At 39.6% G+C, this 20,849-nt stretch overlaps 1 protein-coding gene across 2 annotated transcripts in view; it reads left to right on the top strand.

The window, feature by feature from the left end:
• The window catches only part of RNF150 (ring finger protein 150), a 346,382-nt gene that overhangs the window by 180,973 nt on the left and 144,560 nt on the right, over positions 1-20,849 (top strand). The window lies entirely within an intron of this gene.

The following is a 20,849-nucleotide window of genomic DNA, read 5'->3' on the forward strand; positions in this document are numbered from 1 at the left end:
AGGAGAGATCTTGGGATACCACCAGGCTGCTACTGAACAGACTACTATCTTGGGAAGAATGGCAGGTTGGGAACTAGTCCCAGGAAGTCTTCAACTGATGGGGAGGAAATTTGTCATCTGGTTGCTTCCTAGTTTTACTGATTTATTTTGACTAGTTTCCATACTGTTAAAGGAGAGAAATGCTATGAAAATGTAAATGTAACAAACTTTTAAAATATGCAATCTTTTGAAGTAATTAATTTACATATTTTTTCACAGTGGATAGAGCACCAAGCCTGGAGTCAGGACGACCTTTGTTCAAATCTAACCTCTGGCTTCCTATCTTTGTGACCTGGGGCAAGTCAACTAACCTCTCTCTGCCTCAGATTCCTCAGCTATAACATGGGGATAATAATAGCTCCTTCTTCCCAAGATTGTATCAAAAGAGATACTATTTGTAAGGCACTTACCACAATTCCTGGTGCATGGTAAGTGCAAATATAAATGCTAGCTGAGGAGACTGATATGTGATAATAGATATTTGTGTATGTGTTTGTAGTATGCACGCATATACATTTATACACACACACACACACACACACACACACACACACATACATGTACATCCTAGAACAAAGCTATGGTCAAGCTGGCCTACTTACAACTCTGATGAAATGACAGTATGATGAAGTGAAAGGAGGGCATTTGAAATTTGGAGGACATGAGTTGAAATCCTAGCTCTATCACTTTTCTTTATGATCCTGGGCAAGTCTCTTTTTCTCTCTGGACCTCAGTTTCCCTCTCTGTAAAGGAGAGGTTGAACTAGTCAATTGCCAAGGGCTGTTCCAGCTCTAAAGCTAGTATCCTGTGATCCTATGACAATGTATAATCCATAGACATTGTTCTCTGGGACTTTGGTGTGGGTGATGAAGGTAGGGTTTAATAGTCTTCTCAGAAATAGGGAGCAGAGACTGGGTAGTGTCTTGGCAAACTGCTTCTGACCCATGAGGCCCGTTATCAGCTATGTAAATCAAGAACCAGTTCACTCTGATGAGTGTTTAACATTAGATTACCATCTTTGGATTCCAAATGGGTCCAATGTGGGTTTGACACCTCATGGAGGCCTACCATGTCCCTTTATCACTTCATAATGAGCTACAGTTGTAGGTATTTAAGCACACAGGACCACCCAAAAGTGACCAACTCCAGACCTTCCTTAAGATTTCATAGTCAGCACCCAAATAACCTATGCTCTAGCTCTTAACCCCTTTGGAATTTGTAGGGAAGGTGATTCCAAGATTTGAAAAGAGGATGACTTTCTGTAACCTTAATATTTCTAATAACTGGTAGTTAACAAAGAGTATGTTTAAAATGTGATTAAGTGTTTTGCAGTTTTAAAACACTTAAAGTTAAATTCTGTAATGGGTACAAAGATAATGTGCAAATTCATGACGTGCTCCGTGTTTTTTAGTCCTCCCCTGCCCCCATTATTTTGGATTTACTTTGTATGTCATGTAGCTCCTTAACTAAAATACACATCCTGACCCTTCCCCTCCTCCTTCAAAAGGTAAGCCCCTTGAGGACAGGCACTGATTTACTTCTGGGGTATCTCATGCCCCTCATACATAGCCTCATACATAGTAGGGGTTTGGCAAATGCTTATTGAGTTGAAACAGCCATGAAAAGCTAAAACTAAGGAAAAGTAGACTTAGAATTATTTGCTTTGGGAGGTGGAGGGGAAGGTAGTTTAGAAATAATAGAGCAATTCTCTCATTACCAGATTACCAGGCAAGGTGGACTGTGCTTTGAGGGTAAATCAATTGCTGTGTGTGACAGAACTTCTATTTGAATGATCAATCTGCTGTCCCTTTGCTGGAGAACAAAGCAATTGGTAGAGTGTTTAGGATGCTATGGAAAGTAGATGGTTACCAGCTGCCTCTCCGGAGCATCCATGCTCCCTCATTCCCCCCAGTCCTTAACACTAGGGTAGGATCTCCTAGAGACTTCAGTTTGGTTTGTTCTGCCACTTACCCTAATTTTCTATCACCCCATGCATTTTAGAAAGCACTCAGGAGTTTGCCATGGGATAGCTTTTACCTTTTTTTTTTTTTAAAACAGGGCATCAGCTCCTGTTCCACTTTCCACTGTACTCTGGGTTTCTATGTTTTATTAGTAAGCCCTGTAATACTGTCATGGGAGTATAGCCCCCTTGAGGCAAGGAGTGTTTTTTCTGTTCCTGGGCCTATAGAGCTTTGCATTGAACAACCACTTGGGGAACATTCCTGTTCCCATCCACCAGATTCTTTCTCTAGTCTCCGTGCCTTTGCACAGACCATCTGGTCCCACACCTCCATGCCTGTATAGTTCTCTCTATTTATCTCTGCTTCATGGAACCCTTAACTCCAGAGGTGTGCTGAAGCCTTCTGGGGTACCGATGTTACATTTTCATTCTTTTTTTTTTCTTTAGGCAATTGGGGTTAAGTGACTTGCCCAGGGTCACACAGCTAGTAAGTGTCAAGTGTCAATCTGAGGCCGGATTTGAACTCAGGTCCTCCTGACTTCAGGGCCAGTGCTCTATACACTGCACCATCTAGCTGCCCCCTTTGATTGCTAAATTTTCAGTGGGATCATTTACATCTCAATCATTGGCAAAAGCTACAAATCAGGACTTGACTTATTGTTTTGTTTATTGTCTAAACTTTTTAAAAAGTGATAGCAAAGAGGCTGACTCTTCTGGAGGCTTGGAGCACTTGATCCCAGGACACAGAAACCTTAGAGCTCTCCTTCCCTTTGCCAGTGAATAAAAATATACAAGACTAATGGGGGCACGTAGGCCTTGGCGTCTCCAAGAAAAGAGAGAAGATGAGACAGAGTTAGAAAATAGTAGTTCTCAGACTGCTGGTAACAACAGTTCATCTCCCTGCCTAAGGAATATGGATCATTGCTGCAAGCCAGCCTGCTGCTGCCATGGCACTGACACCTGCATTGATCAGTACTGCCCTTGTAGCACTCTGAGATCCTACTGTAGAAGAATGCGACTCTGTGGAGGTCCCGACCCAGATTCTGACCCAGAAGACCTTCAGCCCTGCAGGGATTGCTGCTCCTTCCATTGCTTTGGGTCCAACTACTACTCCAGTGAAAGCAAGGGTGACCTCTCTGAGGAGGAGGAGGATAGTGGTTTTGATGAAATGGACTAAGGGTCCAGCCACATTTTTGAAGGATGGGTGCTCCCTGGTGGGACTCTAGCCCTCTCTGAGCAAGTCTGAATGAGCATCTAGGTTTGACCCCATGAAGAATGGCAGCAGAGAGGAAGGGGAAGGGGAGCATTGGAAATTGCCTCTTGTCTTTTCCTGTTTGGTAGACTTTGCATTTGGCATCTTGATGGACTTGTTCAATGGGCTCATCTGGGGGATTTTGACAGGAAACCCAAGTCACTCAAAGCAAGAGCACAAAGCTAGTTTTTCCGTGTTGGCTTATGATTAAATAGTCTTCCTGGGTGACCAAAAAAAAAAAAGTGGTAGCAAAAATGTCACTGATGCAGATTAAATTTAAAAATGTGCAACTGAGATCCAGTTGTTACCAGCACACTCTTGCCTAATTCCATTCAAGATTAAGTTCAAGGGGGCAGCTATGTGGCATAACAGATAAAGCAGTGGCCATGGAGTCAAGAGGACCTGAGTTCAAATGTGGCCTCATACACTTACTAGCTGTGTGACCCTAGGCAAGTTATTTAACCTCAATTGCCTCTCAGAAAAAAAACAAACCCTCAGACAAACAAATAAGCAAACAAAAATTAGGTTCCAAGTCTTCCACCCCTTTCCTGATCCCCCCTCCCAATTGTCATGTCTACACACACACACACACACACACACACACCATTATCTTGTCTTTATTTTATATCTACTTTGGAAACTTCTGTATGTGTTGTCCTGTTCTTAACCCCCTCCCCCAACCCCACCAGAACTTCAGCTCTAATGGGGCGAGGACAGTCTCATTTTTCTTTGTATATCCAATGCCTAGCACAGAAAAGACATCTAATTGCTTCTCAAATCTAATTCAGTTCCTGACTGGTCTAGTAGGCAGTTTTCATAGCCCTTGAAGAATGTTGGATGTGTTCAGTTCTTTCAATGAACAATTTGTGTTCCATAGTCAGAGAATGGGTCTTGTGATCTCAAGGGCGAGGTGGAAGGGAAGTTAATGTTTGATACTCCCTTTTCACGAATGGTTGTTCGGTGGTATTCACTAGCTAAATGTTTCCAGAAAGGTCTTCAGGAGAAATGAAACATGAGAGTAAGGGCTAGGGTACAAGAGATTTCGTGGCTTATGGATGCAATAGCTGCTAGTCTTGGTTGAAAGAGCCTAGATAAGTCAGAAGATCCAAGTTATAGTGATAGAGGTAATTCTCTGCTATTAACTAATTGGATGACATGGACCAAATTATTAAACCAAATCATAGTATAATGAAAAGAGCCCTGGATTTGGAGTCGAGGAACCTGGGCTCAAATCTCACCTCTACCATTTATTACTGATGTGACCTTGGACAGGTCACTTGTCTGGACCTCTGCTTGCTCATCAGTAAAATGAGGGGGTGGGAATAGAATCATAGGTTTTGAGCTGGAAGAGACCATAGGAGTCATCTATTCCAAGCTCTCATTTTACAAATGAGAAAACTGAGGCCCAGATAAGTTAATTTGCACAAGGTCACATAGATTAGAACCAGGAGTTCAGCTCAAGCTTAGCATTCTTTCCATTGCATGACTCTAATGGGCTCTAAGGTCCTTTCTAGCTCCAAATCTGTGGTTGTTGTGACCTCTCTAAGCCTGTTTCCTCATTTTTAAATTGAGAAAGGTAGAGCAAGTGGGATCCTGAGTCCTTTTAAGCAGCAAAGTTCTATGTATTATTCTGTGTCTCTAGGTTAGATGACTCAAATTTAAATCCAAAAGCTCTTATCAAGTGTTTATACTAGGTGCCAGGCACTGTACGAGGCCCTGGGGATACAAAGACAGAAAGCAAACAGTTTCTGCCAGAATGAAAACCCACACACATAAAGCTCATGTTCTTGCCTCCCTGCGTTTTCTTATTATAAGACCATAAAAATAAAAGAAAAAATTGTTCAGGCTGTTTCTATTGAAGTATCAGTCACCTTAATTAGTACCTAGAAGAAGGTCTGAGAAATGAGGGTAGAAGGGAAGAGATGAAAGGAAATCCTATTCTATTGTATCAAGAGAATTTTTTTTTACAAAAGAAATTCCTTTTTATGGTTCTTTTTTTTTTATTCCATTCTGAAGGTCCAAGAGTTTAGGGTGGAAACTCTTTGCATAACTCATCTAATTCATAGTCTTTGAGATAGCCTATAGCACAGCCAGTAGGACTGTCCCTAAGGTCCTCCTGTCCCTAAGGCCAACCAACCCCCTATCCACTGCATTACACTAGCTCTGAGATAGGTTTATACCACAAATGTGTAGAAAGTAAAGAACAAGAAGGAGTGATGGACTTCTTAAATAGTCTGTACTAATGGTTGCTAGATTCACCTGTTAGGCATGATGGAATTTTCCATTAGTCTTGTTCCTATTTTTTGGTGGTTAAAGCCCAAGTTGCAAGACCTATATAGCCTTCTCAGTTAGGTGGGATGGCAAGTGGAATTTCATTTTGCTCAGCTGTTTATTCTGATAATTTCTTTTTTTAAAAAAATGAATTTACTTTCATTGTGTTTACTATACTTGTATCAGATAAGTAGCCTAGTGGAAAGCATGTCAGACTGGGATTCTGGAAGACATGATTTTAAATCATACCACAGACACTTCTTTAGCCTACCCCTACTCTTAGCATAATTTTCTTCATCTATAAAGTGGGAGGCATAGTGGCATCTATCACCCAGGCTTGTTGTGAGGATCAAAGAAGATAATAATATATGTAAAGTGTCTTCTAAAACTTATAAAAATTGCACATGTCAGATAGCAATGACTACTTAAGTCTTTGAGGTCATCTTAATATGGGGTACAATTTTTAAATGATTGAAGAATAGTTCAGCCATTGATAGAAAATAGGACTCAGTTTCTCTCTCTCTTTTTAATCTATGTGATAGAAAGCCAATAAAATTAGAGGGATCTTAGTGTACATTAAGACATGCCTAGCATACATTAAGAAAGGCCTAGCATCCAGGAATAATAAGGTGAGAGTCCCACTGTCCTCTTCCTTGATCAGACCATACATGAGCATCACAGTTTAGGAAGGACATAGAAAAACCAGAGGGCATTCAGAGGATGGCAGCCAGCATGGTGACTGATCTAGATTTCTTGCCAATTAAGGATTGGTGGAAAGGCAGGGGTTGTTTAGTCTAGAGAAGAGAAGACTTAGGGGGCCCATGATAAGTATCTCCAAGTATTTTAAAGGCTGTCATGTGTAAGAAGGTCAAGATTTGTTCTGCTTGGTCCAAAGGGCAGAACTAAGAAATGTGAGTGGAAGTAACAAGGAAGTGAATTTAGACTTGAAATATTATTGCTATCCAAAAGTGGGATGGATTGTCTTAGAAGGTCATAGGACCACAGATTTAGGTCTGGAAAGAATGTTAGAGGTCATCTAGTCCAACCTCTTACTTTTACAGATGAGGAACCTGAGACTTAGTGAAGTGACCTCCCCAAGGTCGCTCAGCTAATAAATCTAAGAGGTGGGATTTGAACCCAGGTCTTCTCCTTCCAAAGTCAATGCTCTTTCTTTAAGTAGTGGCTTTCCTTTCACTGGAAATCATCGAACAAAGGCTTTTGTCCTGTGTTGTCTGGGAGATGGATGGGGATTATAAGAGTTGTCTAGATAGTCACTGAAATATTATGCTTCCACATACCTCACAACTGAAAGAGCAGGTCAGGAGTGGTCTTCAAGTTATTTAATAAGCTGAGGCCTTCAATGGGGAGAGTCATTCCAACTAGTTATTGAAAGCCACTCTCTGAAAAAAAGGCAATTACATGAGCACTTGGGGGGGAAACATGCTACCCACATACCTACAGTATAAAGTAAATCCCAGGAAACCTAGGAGCAGGGCCTGTCTGACTTCTGTAATTATAACTACAGTGCTTAAAATAGTACCTGGAAGAGAATAGGTACTGAATAAACACTTATCGAATGATTGATTGTAGCATTAAGAGCCCTAGACTAGGTATCCAAAGACAAGACATCTAGTCCTGGCTTTACCACTAATTATCTCTGTGGCCTTAGGCAAATTATTTCTCCTCTCTGAGTTTTAGTTTTATCATGTCTAATATGAATAAGTTGGATTTAATCATTCACCACCTGAGGGTGAGAAATCCATCATTCTCTGTTTTTGTCAGACCTCACCTGGAAGATTATGTACAGTTCTGGCCGCCATAGTTAAGGGTATGCAAAGGAAGGCAAACAGCATGATGAAGGGCCTTGAGTTCATGACACAAGAGGATTGGTTGAAGGAACTGTTCCTGTTCAGCCTATTGACAAGAAAACCCAGGGGAGATATGGTAGCTGTGTTCAGGTTTTTGAAGGGTTATATGGAGAAGAAATTAGATTTGTTTTATTTGACCCAGAAATCAGAATACAGAGTAATGGGTGGAAATATGAAAGAAGCCAATGTAAGCTTGATGTCAGGAAGAACTTTCTAGCAATGAGAGTTGTCCAAAAGTCTCATGTCTTACCTCTAGAAGGGGTAGGGTCCACCCCCTCGGAAGTCTTCAAATAGAGGTTAGCTGACCACTTTACAGGTATATTATAATGGAGATTCCTTCATGAATCAGTTGGACTAGATGTCTACCAAGGCCACTTCCAACTCACAGATTTTATGATTTGATGATTCTCTGATCCCTGGAGCTCAGATGTTATTGCAAAAGTTTACCATAACTCACCAAGAACCAAACGCTGTTTCAATCCTTATTTATATCCAATAAAACTATCAAGACTCAGTGTATTAAGTAAGCAAAGATGTGTTTTATAGACTGAATAAATAACATCTCACAGGTATGTCTAAGAAATGTTGATGCTGTCAAGATAAGTAAAATATTCATTCATTTGAAAGCATCACTGAATCCAGAGTATCATCTTTATCGATATTAATAGCTGACATTTATGTTGTCCTTAAAAGTTTGCAATATCTTTTATAATACATGTCATATATATATAATATATATATATATAAATTATCATTTGAACTTAATAATAGCTCTGTAAGGAACTAGTACAGTTATTTGTTATCCCCATTTTACAGATGAAGAGAGTGAGCTTAAAGAGGGGGAAGTGACTTGCCTCTGTCACACAACTATTGAATGTTAGAGGTAGAATTTGAATTCAGCTCTTGCTGCTTCCTAAGTTCAGGACTCTATCCAATACATGGCATTGTCCCCCATTGTGTATTTTCTCAATCCACAAATACTTGTACAGTTACTATCAGGTAAGTTTTTTAAACTTTCTTAATATTAAAAAGGAATCTTCCATCTTACAAAAGTTGGAAACCACTGCACTAGATGATCTTTAAGGTAATTTCAGCACTAACATTGTATGATTCTCTGATAGCAAATTGAGTAGTTATACTTTTAATGGAGGAGTAGTCCTTATAGTTCTTGCCAAACAATACAACCGAAGCTGGGTGAGAAAGGACTACAGGTATACTGCTTTGCCCTTAGGGGGGCAGTATTGCTATATAAGAGTCAGTCAATTGACAAACATTTATCAAGTGCCTGTTATGAGCCACACACTATGCGAAGTCCTGGAGACACAAAGATATGATTGAAATAGTCTTTGCCCTCAAAGACATTACATTCTATCAGGAAAGACAGCGTGTACATATGTAAGTATATGCAATATCTAGATGGGTGAGTAGATAAATGGATGATGGAGAGATGGACAGACAGAGTGGTAGATCAGGATGGTAGATAGAAATGGTAGATGGATGGAGGGAGGGAGGGAAGGATGATAGCTAAATATATGGATGAATAGATGGATAGATGGATGATGGCTGGCTGGCTGGATGGATAGAGGTGGTAGACAGACAGACAGACAGACAGACAGATAGATAGATAGATAGATAGATAGATAGACAGACAGACAGATAGATAGCAGTTGAGTAAAGTTGAAGGTGCAGTTTGGTGAGCAGGAGAAATGTTACTCCCTCTTTCTTTTTTTTCCCTAGCTTTGTGTGGGTGTTACTCTCAATACTCAACCCCACCTTTTAAGTGTAGTTCTACTTTAGTCCTCCAAGGAAGGATGTCCTTAAATTTGCCCATGATGAAGGATCAAAGTGAACTCAATAACAAGAAGTGGCTTTCTCTATGTTTTCATGAACTGTGGCTAGATTTTAGTCCAAATCCCTATCGCCTTTCTTTGCTTTGGGAAGTTATAGAATGAATCAATATTATCTCTTTTTATTTGAGATATGAGCCCTCATATTTTTTGTCAGCTCCAATAAAGCCCACCGGTCACTCCTTCAAGCTTCCTTATCACTTGGTTGCCTCCTCAGCTGGATTTAACTGCAAAGGGAACATAAACAAGTCAGCAATATAGGAAGTAATCCCAGCAGTAGAAAGAAACCGATTTCTTTAGAATAGTTGGGAAAATAGAAAGTAAAGCAAACTTTTAATGAACAAGGATTAGTTGAAAGCATGTGTGCCTCTTGTCTGAGGTCAGTCAGGTCAAGTTTGGGGCAGTGCAGGGGGGAGGAGTGAGAAATCACCCTGATTTTTGTATGACAGCATCCCTTCCTCCCTCCATGTTCCCTTCTCTTTCATCTATCCTTATTTTTGGATAACAGCTGTAACATCCAGCTCTAGCCCAACAAGGCACTCGATTCCTGCCTCCCCATAGCAATGCCTTGTCTTCTCCATTGTAGTAGTTTACCTTGGAGGACCTGATGGCCTCCCCTGAGTGTACTTGTTCACTTTTCCCTCTCAGGAGGTTTGATATCTTCTCCTTTAGAATGGGTACCTTCCCTTTCAGAGGCAGTCACAGCCCTTTTGGTCTAGGCATCACAATATTATGAGGATTTCTGTCCTGTCCAATAAGCATCCATCTGCAGAGGCCTTTCAATTTCTTAGACAAAGGGGTTCTCTATATGTAAAATAAATATAAAGCACTCTGGAGAGGAAAGGGACTAGCAAGCTAGGGAGGAAAGGTGCCAGGTAGAAGGCATTATGTTAGCTGAGTTTTTAAGGAAGAGATTCTAAGCAATGAAGAGGAGGAGGGAGTATATTGCAGGCATGAGGGAAAGTCAATGAAAAAATACGGAGAAGGAAGATGGAGTGCCACAGCTGAGAAACAGTTAGAAAGACAGGTTGGACCATGGAGTAAAGGAAGGGGAGTATCATATAATAAAATTAGAAAGGTAGGATGGAACCAAGTTGTGAAGGGCTTTAAAATCTAAACAGAGAAGTTACTGTTTTGTCCAAGAGACAGTAGGAAGGCATTAGAGCCTATAGAGGCAGGGAATGACATGGTCAGCCTTGAGCTTTAGGAAAAACCACTTTGTCCTCTCTTCAGAGAATGGATTGATGAGAGAAGAGATTGGAAGCAGGAAGACCAGTTAGGAGGCCATTACTTAGTCTAGGTGAGAGGTGGTAGCCACATGACTCGAGAGAAGGCAACAGATAGGGGTAATGTTCTGGAGGTAAAAGTAGAATTGGACACGTGTGGTAGGGTGTTGAGCATGACTCTGGGCTTGAAGTGCTGGCGATCCTGGGCAAGTCATTTAATCTCTCTTAGCCTCAATTTCCTCATTTGTATAATGGGAGTAATAATAGCACAGAGCTCAGGATCATTAAAGGACAGCTAGGTGGCACAGTGGATAGAATGCCAAGTCTGGAATCAGAAAGACTCATCTTTATGAGTTCAAATCTGACCTCAGACACTTACTAGCTGTGTGACCTGGGCAAGTCATTTAACCCTATTTGCCTCAGTTTCTCCATCTATAAAAATGACATGGAGAAGGAAACGGCAAACCACTCCAGTATCTTTGCCAAGAAAACTCCAAATGGGGTCACAAAGAGTAGGACATCAGTGAAAAATGACTGAACAACAACAGGGTTATTATGAGATCATAACACAATGCATATTACAAACCTTTAAGTGCTACACAAATATAAGCTATTATTACCTTGGGTCTAAACAAAAGGTAGAATTGAGAGGTTTCATGGTACCTTGGAAAGAGTGCTAAATTTGAAGTCTTGGGGCCTATGTCCAATCCCAGACTCCTGCTACTTACTCTCTTTTGTAATCTTGGGCAAGTCACCTTAACGTCTCTAGGCCTCAGCCTCCATATATGTAAAATGAAGGGATGGGCAGCTCTCTCTCTGTCTAGTCCTTAAACCCCTGAGCAGGGAGTCGCCAAGATCCTTTTAGGAGTTGGAAAACTCAAAATTATTTTCACAATAATACCTTATTTACCTATTAAAATACCTCCCCCTTTTCCAAATATGTATCTGTGGGAAGCTGAATTTTCTTCACATACTTGAACCAAGAGCACATACCACATCAGATAGATTGCAGGAACAGATATGAGAATCCAGCTGTCTCTTATTAAGCCAGACTTAAAGAGTTTGCAAACATAGGTAAAATGGTGCTACTCCTCACTAATTTTTAAAATTTTTTTCATAGAAATGTTATTTGTGTTAATATATATTAGAGTTATTGTTATTTTAAATAAATCAATGAATGTTTTAAAAAATTCATTTATTTTAATTTCTAATACAGTAAATATTGATAGATATAGCCCACATAAACAAAAGCCCTTTGGGAGGTTTTCAGTTTTTAAGAGTCTAAAGAGATCCTGAGACCAAAAATTTTTAGAGTTACTGGTGCAGATGACCTCTAATGTTTCTGTAGCTTGAAATCTAAGAGTCTATTATTCCAAAGGGCTTAGTTCTTTTTATTTTGACTATACCTTAGTGTTTCCATCAATATAGGAGATCCCCTCTGTGGAAATGTCCCTCACAGATGGGTCGGCTCTACAGTTGGAGTCTAGGAATTGCCTGCAGTCTTGAGAAGTTGTGCCTTGCCCTAGGCTACACAGTTAGTGTCAGACTTGAACCCAGGTCTTAAGGCCTCTAAGGCCAGCCCTCTATTCACTATGTTGAGCTGCCTGTCAGCTTCCTTATTATGGATGTGTGTGTAATTTCCTGGATCTCTAGGTATGAATATTTATTTCCTCTAGCTAAAATTAAAGGTAGATCCATTACATCTTCCATTGTCTACACCTTAGCATGGTCCTGCACTTGATATCTTTCTTAAGACTAATTGAAAACTAGAAAGTTACATTGGGACAATTGATAGCATGGATTCGACTCCCAATAAATGTTCAAGGTAGAGATGTTAATAAAATCCCAGACCTCACATGCCTTTATGCACGAGTCACTCCCAGAGCATTATTACTAATTGGGGGGGTGGGGTGAGGGAAGGGGAAGGACTTATACACACTTGGTGATGGGATATGTGTGTGCATATGTTTAAAGGAGTAGGCATTGATTATCACTGCTGCACCTAAGGAACTGACACCAGTGACTTAATTATCTTAGCAGCAGTGTTTTGCAGAAAATAAAATGGGTGTATTATAAGCATTGGGTTTAAGTTTTTTCATCTTGTAGGAATATGGCAGCTATTGATTACATGCCGCAGACTGAACTGATGAAACTGGGTTGGAGAAGGTCAGGAATCTGATGTGCAATTAGAATTCATTTCAGAAACACCCAGGGCTTGGCCTATTTACAATATCCAGAAGGCTTAAACTCTCTGGACCCTGTTTCCTCTTTTGCCAGTCAATAAGCAGTCAGTCAATAAGAGTTTATTAAGTGCCTACTAAGTGCCAGGCACTGTGCTAAGGGCATTTGTAAAATTAGGGGTAAGAATGAATGAATGACTGAATGAAAAGAATTCATTTATTCAATCCTTTCTATGTTCCAGGCATGGGAGTGCACATACAAAAATAAAATAGCCTCTGTCCTAAAGTAAACTATATTCTGATAGGGCAAGACAACTCATTTTGGGGAAGGGTGTTTTGGTCCAGGAAGTCAGAGGTGATAAGTGAGCCCATAGGCTAATTTATTGATACATCCTTTATAGGAATGATGGTATTGATTTGATTACTATTACCAGAGCTAGAGGGAGGAAGGAGAAAAAGTTGGAGAAAGGGAACAAAGCTGCACGTACAACTCTATGGCTTGAATATGGCTCAGTCTAGAACAACACACTAGGTCTGGCTCTAACTACATGTGGAAAACTCTCACCCCTCATGATCTTGGGGCCCCTAAAGATCCCAATAGTAGAGACTGAAAAACTATAGAATCATAGATTTAGTGACAGAAGGAACTTTAGAAGTCCCTGGTCCAAATCTATCACTACAGATAAAGAAGCCAAGACTCAGAGATCCTCTAAGTGTCTTGTTCAAGGTCGCATGGATATGGTATGTGACAGAATCTAGATTTGAACCTATATCCACTAACTCCAAATCCAGTATTATTTCTACTACACCTTGCCATGATCCTAGCTAGGTTCCTGTGATCTTAATATGAAGAAAGCTGAAGGAAGACAGAGGCCCATTTTTATCTAACAATTATGATAAACACTTTGGAAGGTGTTAAGTGTGGGGTCTGAATTATGTGAAGCAGTTTTCACTGAAAGTTACTAAGGTTATTTCTTAAGCAGTATTTTTTAGAACAAAAAGATTGGTCTTGTAGTAAATTTCTGTAACTGTCCCCTGAGTTGCAGTTTTATTTTTTGTTTCCTTTGTTTCCCAGACTGAGAATGTGACCCAAACCTATTCTTCCTGTTCCCAACTGGCTTCAGTACTTAAAAGAAAACCAAAGAGATTTTCTGGGCTGCTAATATTGCTCTCTTTTTCTAGTAATTGTCAAGATCTTCCCATCCAACTCCCCCTTGCTCTCAATTAGGTCATTGATTAGGTCAGTCCTCTTCCCCATTTTACATATGATGAAACAAGTTCAAAGAGTTTGTGACTTGCCCAGTTGCAAAGCCAGCATTCAAATCCAGGTCTTCCAACTCAGGATCCAGTGTTCTATCCATTATACCTTGATTCCCTCTTTCCCTGGCATCAGCAAGCTTGACAAAAATGCTTTCAGAGCCTAAGCCCACATGTTCACAATTCTGGATACCATTAGCTAATAGTGACCTGCCTTCTTCATTGGCTTTATCCCATGGCACATATTTTGCTAATTATGTAGAAAAGGCTAATGTGATGTTATGCATTTAAAATACCATCCTGGAAATAAATACTCCTAGAATAACAAGAGGTTTCATGGCCGTTATTAAGTTGGTGGTGGGGGGGGGGGAGGTACAATAACGGACTCAGATTTGGCTGTTTGTAGTTGAAAGATGCACAGGGGCTCAATAAATGTGGATTGGATTGACTCAGGTAAAATTGAATTACAGACTGATCTAAGAAATTATGGAGGCATCATGTTGGTGTCTCCAAGAGACCAGGGTTCTATTCCTGGCCTTAGCAATAACTAGCTGTGATCTTGAGCAAGCCACTTCCCAGCTGGGGCACTTAGTCTTCTTCTCTATAAAATTAAGGCGACTTGATGACCTTCCAATGCTATTATGATTTTATGGTATCCAGGGTTTGTTCCATTTTGTCTGTTAGAATAGCAACATAGAGGGAGTGTCAAACTTGGATTCAGGGGAAACTGAGGTTCAAATGTCCCCCCTCAAACTTAATAGAATATATTCCTTGAGACCATGGTACCATGTTGTTGTTTTCTGCCCTACATTTGTATACTCATAACTTAGCCCAGTGCTTGCCACATAATAAGCAGTTAGTAAATGCTCCTTGATGGATTAACTGACTAGTTCTGGAATGATGGGCTACTTATTTCAACTCTGAAACTTATTTTCCTTATTATTAAATTGGAGATAATAAGACCTTTGATACCTGTTTTCACAGGGCTGTTGTGAACAAAAAATCTTAAAGCTTACAGGGAGAGATAGATAGATAGGTGGATAGATAGGTGGATGTAGATAGACAGATAGATGGACGTATGACAGAAAGAGATAGATAGACAGACAGATAGATAGATAGATAGATAGATAGATAGATAGACAGATGTAGATAGATAGACAGATGGACAGACAGATGTAGACAGACGGATGGATGGACAGAGATAGATAAATAGATGGATAGATGATGGATGGATGGATAGACAATAGATGGGTGGATGGATAGATAAATAGATAGACAGACAGACAGATAGATAGATAGATGGATAGACTGATGCAGATAGACAGATGGACAGATGTAGACAGACAGATGGATGGACAGAGATAGATAGGTGTAGATACACAGATAGATGGACAGAGATAGATATATAGACAGACAGACAGGTGGATAGATAGACAGACAGATGGATAGATGGATGGATGGATATCAGTTGGTATTATTATGCAGCTCAGAAGTCACAAACTATAGGGGACCTAATGGCACCCAGGTAGGTTGCATGTTTTCTTTTCATACCATACATATAACCAGAACTAGGGATATTAGAACTGGATTTGGAATAAGGACCTGGGTTCTAATCTCAGCTCTGCCACTTATTATCTGTATGGCCTTGGAGAGATCACATAACTTCTTTGGGACTCAGTTACCTCTTCTGTAAATAAGCGGATTAGACTTGAGAACCTAAATATATGATCTTAAAAGATTTGGCAAGACAGGTAGCCACCTAGGGAACAATGAAGGATATTTTAATATTTCTTTCTAATAAGCGCACAATTTGTACCATAAAAATTCCACTCTATAGCATGCAGTTATTTATTTTGTGTAAAGTCAGTGACACACAGGAGCGGTGCAATTTTCAAGCTCTGTGTGTGTGTGTGTGTGTGTGTGTGTGTGTGTTGTGTGTGTGTTGAAGGGGAAAGGAAGGAGAAAGAGTTTTCAGATCTTTCCTAGACAATACCAGTGACAGTTTACCCATAGAAGTAACAGAACTCAGGGAAACCTGCCCCTATTTCCCTCCCAGTCTCTAGCCTAAGAAAAACTGAAGAGATGAGACGCATCGTGGCATTGGAGTTAATGTCAAGAAAAGCTGGGTTCAAATCCTGCCTTGGATGCTTGCTAGCTGGATAATGCTGGGCAAGTCACTTAACCTCTCTTAGCCTCATTTGTTCACTTGTGAAAAGGGAATAGAAATAGTACCTACCTCACTGAATTGGGAGGTTCAAATGGGATAATGTACATAAGACAATGGGAAAACTTGAGATAGTACATAAAGGGGTACTGCTGTTACGTGACTAGCATTTTGTTTTTTTTTTTTTGATAGAGAGAGAGTGGTGGTGGTATCTAAACTTATTAAGTGGACTTTGGCAAGGAAAACAGATTATATAACACAGTAGGCAAGTCACATTTCCCCCACTAAACTTTCTGTTACTGAAGTAGACACTTTCTTCTATTGAACTAGCTGTCAACAGAAATTTCTCTTTGAGTAACCTTTAGTCAATACATTGATTGTGGCTTTTAAGAAACAAAACAAAATACAACAACCCACAAAGTGCCGTGAGGTTATTTGGGTAGGTTTTGTTGTTTTGTGCACTGAGTAGCCTGTTCACTAATTCTGGAAAACAGGAATAAAAATATAGCAGTTAGTGTGGAGAGTTCCTATGAGATGTAAAGGTCTCCCAATACAGACTCTAGACCTGGAGTGAATAGGCACCAACCTTAAAGGCCAAGGAAAATACAGCTTGATTTTGCCAAGCTTCAGAAATAAGAATGCGTGGGCCACTGTGGCTGCAGACTGAGGCATGATTTTACTCCTGTGCTCCCCATCCCATTCAGAGCAGGGCATCTGAAAGTTTAAAGGAGAAGAGTAGGGGAAGGAAGAATGTCTGCCCTACTTTTCTCTCCTGTTCTCTGCACACATCCCTTCTTCTGGCTGATTTTTCTCTTCTTTTTCATTCTTCATTCCCCCACCCATTTTCTTACCTGGCCATAATATGGAAACAATATATTTCAAAATATTTATTGAACGAATTATATTTTATGGTCCCTGGTTTTAATCTTAAAAATCAAAAATAGGTTTTACATTTTGTATTCTTCTTCAAAGGGGAGGAAAAAGATACTTTTTACTCCTATGAGGTCCTCAATTGATTTTTTCCTACGTATTAGTGTCTTTCAATAAAAAGGGGGTTTGCTGGTCCTGTCATGGGCTAAGCAAGAGGAAAGAAAGATGCAGTATAGAAATGGCAAGTTTCCTTGTAAGATCTCTGTTGTACTGGAGCAGATCAGCAAGGAAGACGTTTGATGACTTAGATGTCCTAAGAAAGGACAGCAGGCTTATTCATCTTTTCAGGCTCTTCTCAGCTGAGCAATTGCTCATCTTCTCATTGGCAGAACCAGTGGCCCAAAGGCAATATCACATTCTTCGTAAAGAGACAGAAGTACATCAGCAGGAACATCATCCTAGAGAAAGCAGGAACAAGTTCCTCCCAGGCACCACGTTCCTCTGGATGTCAGTGTATAGGACTTAGAGTCACAAGATCTGGGTTCATGCTGTGGCTCTGCTGCAAATGCAGTGTGACTTTGGGCTAGCCACTCTCAGGGATTCAGTTTCTTCATCTGTGAAATGGTCTGAATCCTTGGTTCTTCACCTTTTTTTATGTCATGGCCCCCTTTGGCAGTCTGTAGAAGCCAATGGACCTTCTCAGGATAGTATTATTAAATTAAAAAAAACCACATAGGATTATTATTGAAATGCATTTATTGAAATGCATTTTTCAAAATATTTAAAGAACAAGTTCTTGGACCCTCAGGTTAAGAATCTTTGGTGAATGGCCTTTAAAATGCCTTCCAGTTCTAGCTTTCAGTGATTTTCAACTCCTTCAGAAAGGTTTTTTAAAAAAAAAAAAAAAAAGAGAAAAAAGGGAAAAAAAAGAAAAAAGAAAGGTTTTTTTAAAAAATTTATTTTTAATTTTTAGTGGATAGAGGGTTGGTCTTGAAGTCAGGAAAAACTGGGTTCCAGTCTTCCCTATTAGATTTGTGCAAGTATTTCAACTTCTCAGTGACACCAGAAAACTCTTTGGGTCTGTAAGTTACATACAAGTTGTGAATCTTGCTTCTGTGAAGGAAATTTCTAAAATAGGAATTCTCGTCACAGAAGAAATCATAGTACTAGACTTCTCCCTCTTTTCACATCTCCCCCCCCAAAAGAAATCCAAAAAACAAAAATGCAGAATGAAATATTTAAAATTTAAAGGAAGTAGGACCTTAGAATTTACTAGTCTTATCACCTCATTTTACATTTGAGGAAACTGACTTCCAGAGAGAAGCAGTGATTTGCACAAGGTCACAGAGATCTTAAGTAGCAAAGTTAGATTTTGAACCTACTTTTGAATCACATTTTCTATCATACCTATATTTCAGGTTACATCCATTAGAGAAAATGTATGCTTGGTTATGAAACGCTTCATGAAGCCCAGGGAGAAAATTTCCAAGTTATGGGTTAGCCAAGCATGAAGAGAAAATTGTTCGATTTGGTTTTGGTGGGAGTTGTTTTGTTTTGTTTGGTTTGGTTTTGCTGAGTATCAAGAAGTCAAGAAACTTCTTTAAGCATCAGTAATTCAAATTTGATTCTAAGTTCCTCTACACAAAGGACATGACTTTGGTTCCATTCTGGGAAGGAGATTTAGACCTATATTACTTTGATTTAACATTTCTTTCCCAGCACAAATTCCTGACAGAAAATTAAAAAAAAAAATCCTGACACACACCCCATCCCACCCTCCACCTAAACATCACATTTCTTTTGGTTTTTTGCTTTGATACAGAAAGTCAGCTGCTACCCTGTTTATTTATGTCCTTTCTGAATTTTCTGCTTTTCTCTTCTGTCAATTTTAAAGTTAATTTAAAATTGACTTTTTTTATATTCTTTTTGTGCATCACTTTTACTGCTGACTAACTGTTGTCCACCTACCCTTTCAAATAAAAAGCCTTCCATGTATCATAAATAATGATAAGCAAGTAAAATAAATCAACACACTATCCAAGTCTGAAAATGTTAGTCTTATTTATTAATTTTAGTCAATCACCTTTCTACAAGAGGTGGAAAACACACTTCATTATTAGTCCCCTGTTGTCATATTTACCCATTGCATTCATCTGAAGTCTTTCAAAGTTGTTTACTTCTCCCTCCATCATTATTATAGTCATATAAATTGTTCTGGTTCTGCTCACTTGGTTCTGCATCATTTCATTCAAATCTTCAGTTCTTCTTATTGATTGAACTTATAGTTCAATAATGTTCCATTCTGTCTTATAATTCAATAACATTGCCTTCCATTTTTATGCCATTATTTGCTCAGCCATTCCCTAGTTGAGAGGCACTCATTGCATTTCCAGTTCTTTGTTACTACAAAAAGTGCCCTATGAATGTTTGTGTTCATATGATTCCCCTTTCCCAGTGTCTTGCACTTCTTAGAGCATATACCTAATGGAGGTATTGTTGGGCGACATTTAATTGTATATTGCATTTAAAGTGTAAAGTTTGAGGGGAAGGGAGTTTCAAGGAAGAGAAGAAATTACATAAATAAATCTGATTGTTTGTGAGAAATTGGGAGCCAGATCCTCCCCAAGCAAAGAAGAGAACAGGTTATAATGATGGTGCTGAAAGAGACCGAAGCTGGGCTTCCTGTAGGTTTCCTTAGAGGGAAGATTGTTTCCCTTGTGTTCAGAATGGAATAGTGCAGTACTTTTGTGGGCTGCTTGTTGAATTCAATTCAATTCAATTCAATTCTCATCCCATGCTGTAGGATGTCTTTGAATGCTCATCCTATATTCTAGGACACCATATGGACTTTTGGCCTAATAGATAAATCATACAGACATAGGGCCATTTTGTAGAGAATTTCCTGTGATGGACAGATGATCTTGTTGATGTTGTTGCTGCTGCTGCAGTAAATATTTCCAGAGAGGAGTATTGAAAGAAGCCATGATTCTCACCAAAGCCCAAACAGGCATGTGCCAGTATGCCGCCAAACTCAAAGAGGTCAGGAAGGAGATCTGAGCTGTCAAAGTCACTGACCACTTGGTCCATCTCCTCTCTTTTTGAATTGTTAGGACAATGGTATAATGTTATCATAAGTCTATATCTATACATATGGTTCATCCCAAAGATTACATAGGACCCCTCCTATATAGTTGTTGTTAATTCGGTCATTTCAGTTGTGTTTGACTCTTGGTGTTCTTGGCAGAGATACTGGAGTAGTTTGCTATTTCCTTCTCCAGCTTATTTTACAGGTGAGGAAACTGAGACAAACAGGGTTGAATGACTTGTCCAAGGTCACATGGTAAATGCCTGAAGGTGGATTCAAACTCAGGTTTTTCTGGCTTCAGAGCCAGTGCTCTATCCATTGCGCCACCTAGCTTCCCCTCCTATATAGCAGAAGTTTAATAAATGATTGCCGATTGATTGATTACTGACAAGACTGTGTAAGATAATGGGTATTTCCAGCTGTTGTATGGAACTGACCCAGTCCCATTGGCCTGCTCTAGTCTTCCACAAATTTTATTGAATTTACACTTGCAACCCTTTGCACATGTACATGTGTGAGTCTCCTGTATTCCTCATTCAGAGAATGGTACTTGTGCCATGATCAAAAAAAAAAAGTTTGAGAACCACTGATATATAGAGGCAGTCCTGTAATGCAGGGTGTAACACATTGGCCCTGAAACCAGAAAGACTTGAATTCAGTTCCATCCTCTGACACTCACTAACTGTGTGATCTGAGGCAAGTCACTTAACCTCTGTCTGCCTTAGTTTCCTCATCTGTAAAATAGGGATGATAATAACAAATTCCTCCTGGGGTTGTTGTGAGTTTAAATGAGATAATATTTGTGAAGCAATCTACAAACCTTAAAGCAC

Source organism: Phascolarctos cinereus, unplaced genomic scaffold (assembly GCF_003287225.1).
Source record: "Phascolarctos cinereus isolate Bilbo 61053 unplaced genomic scaffold, phaCin_HiC Scaffold_9;HRSCAF=440, whole genome shotgun sequence".
NCBI lineage: Eukaryota > Metazoa > Chordata > Mammalia > Diprotodontia > Phascolarctidae > Phascolarctos > Phascolarctos cinereus.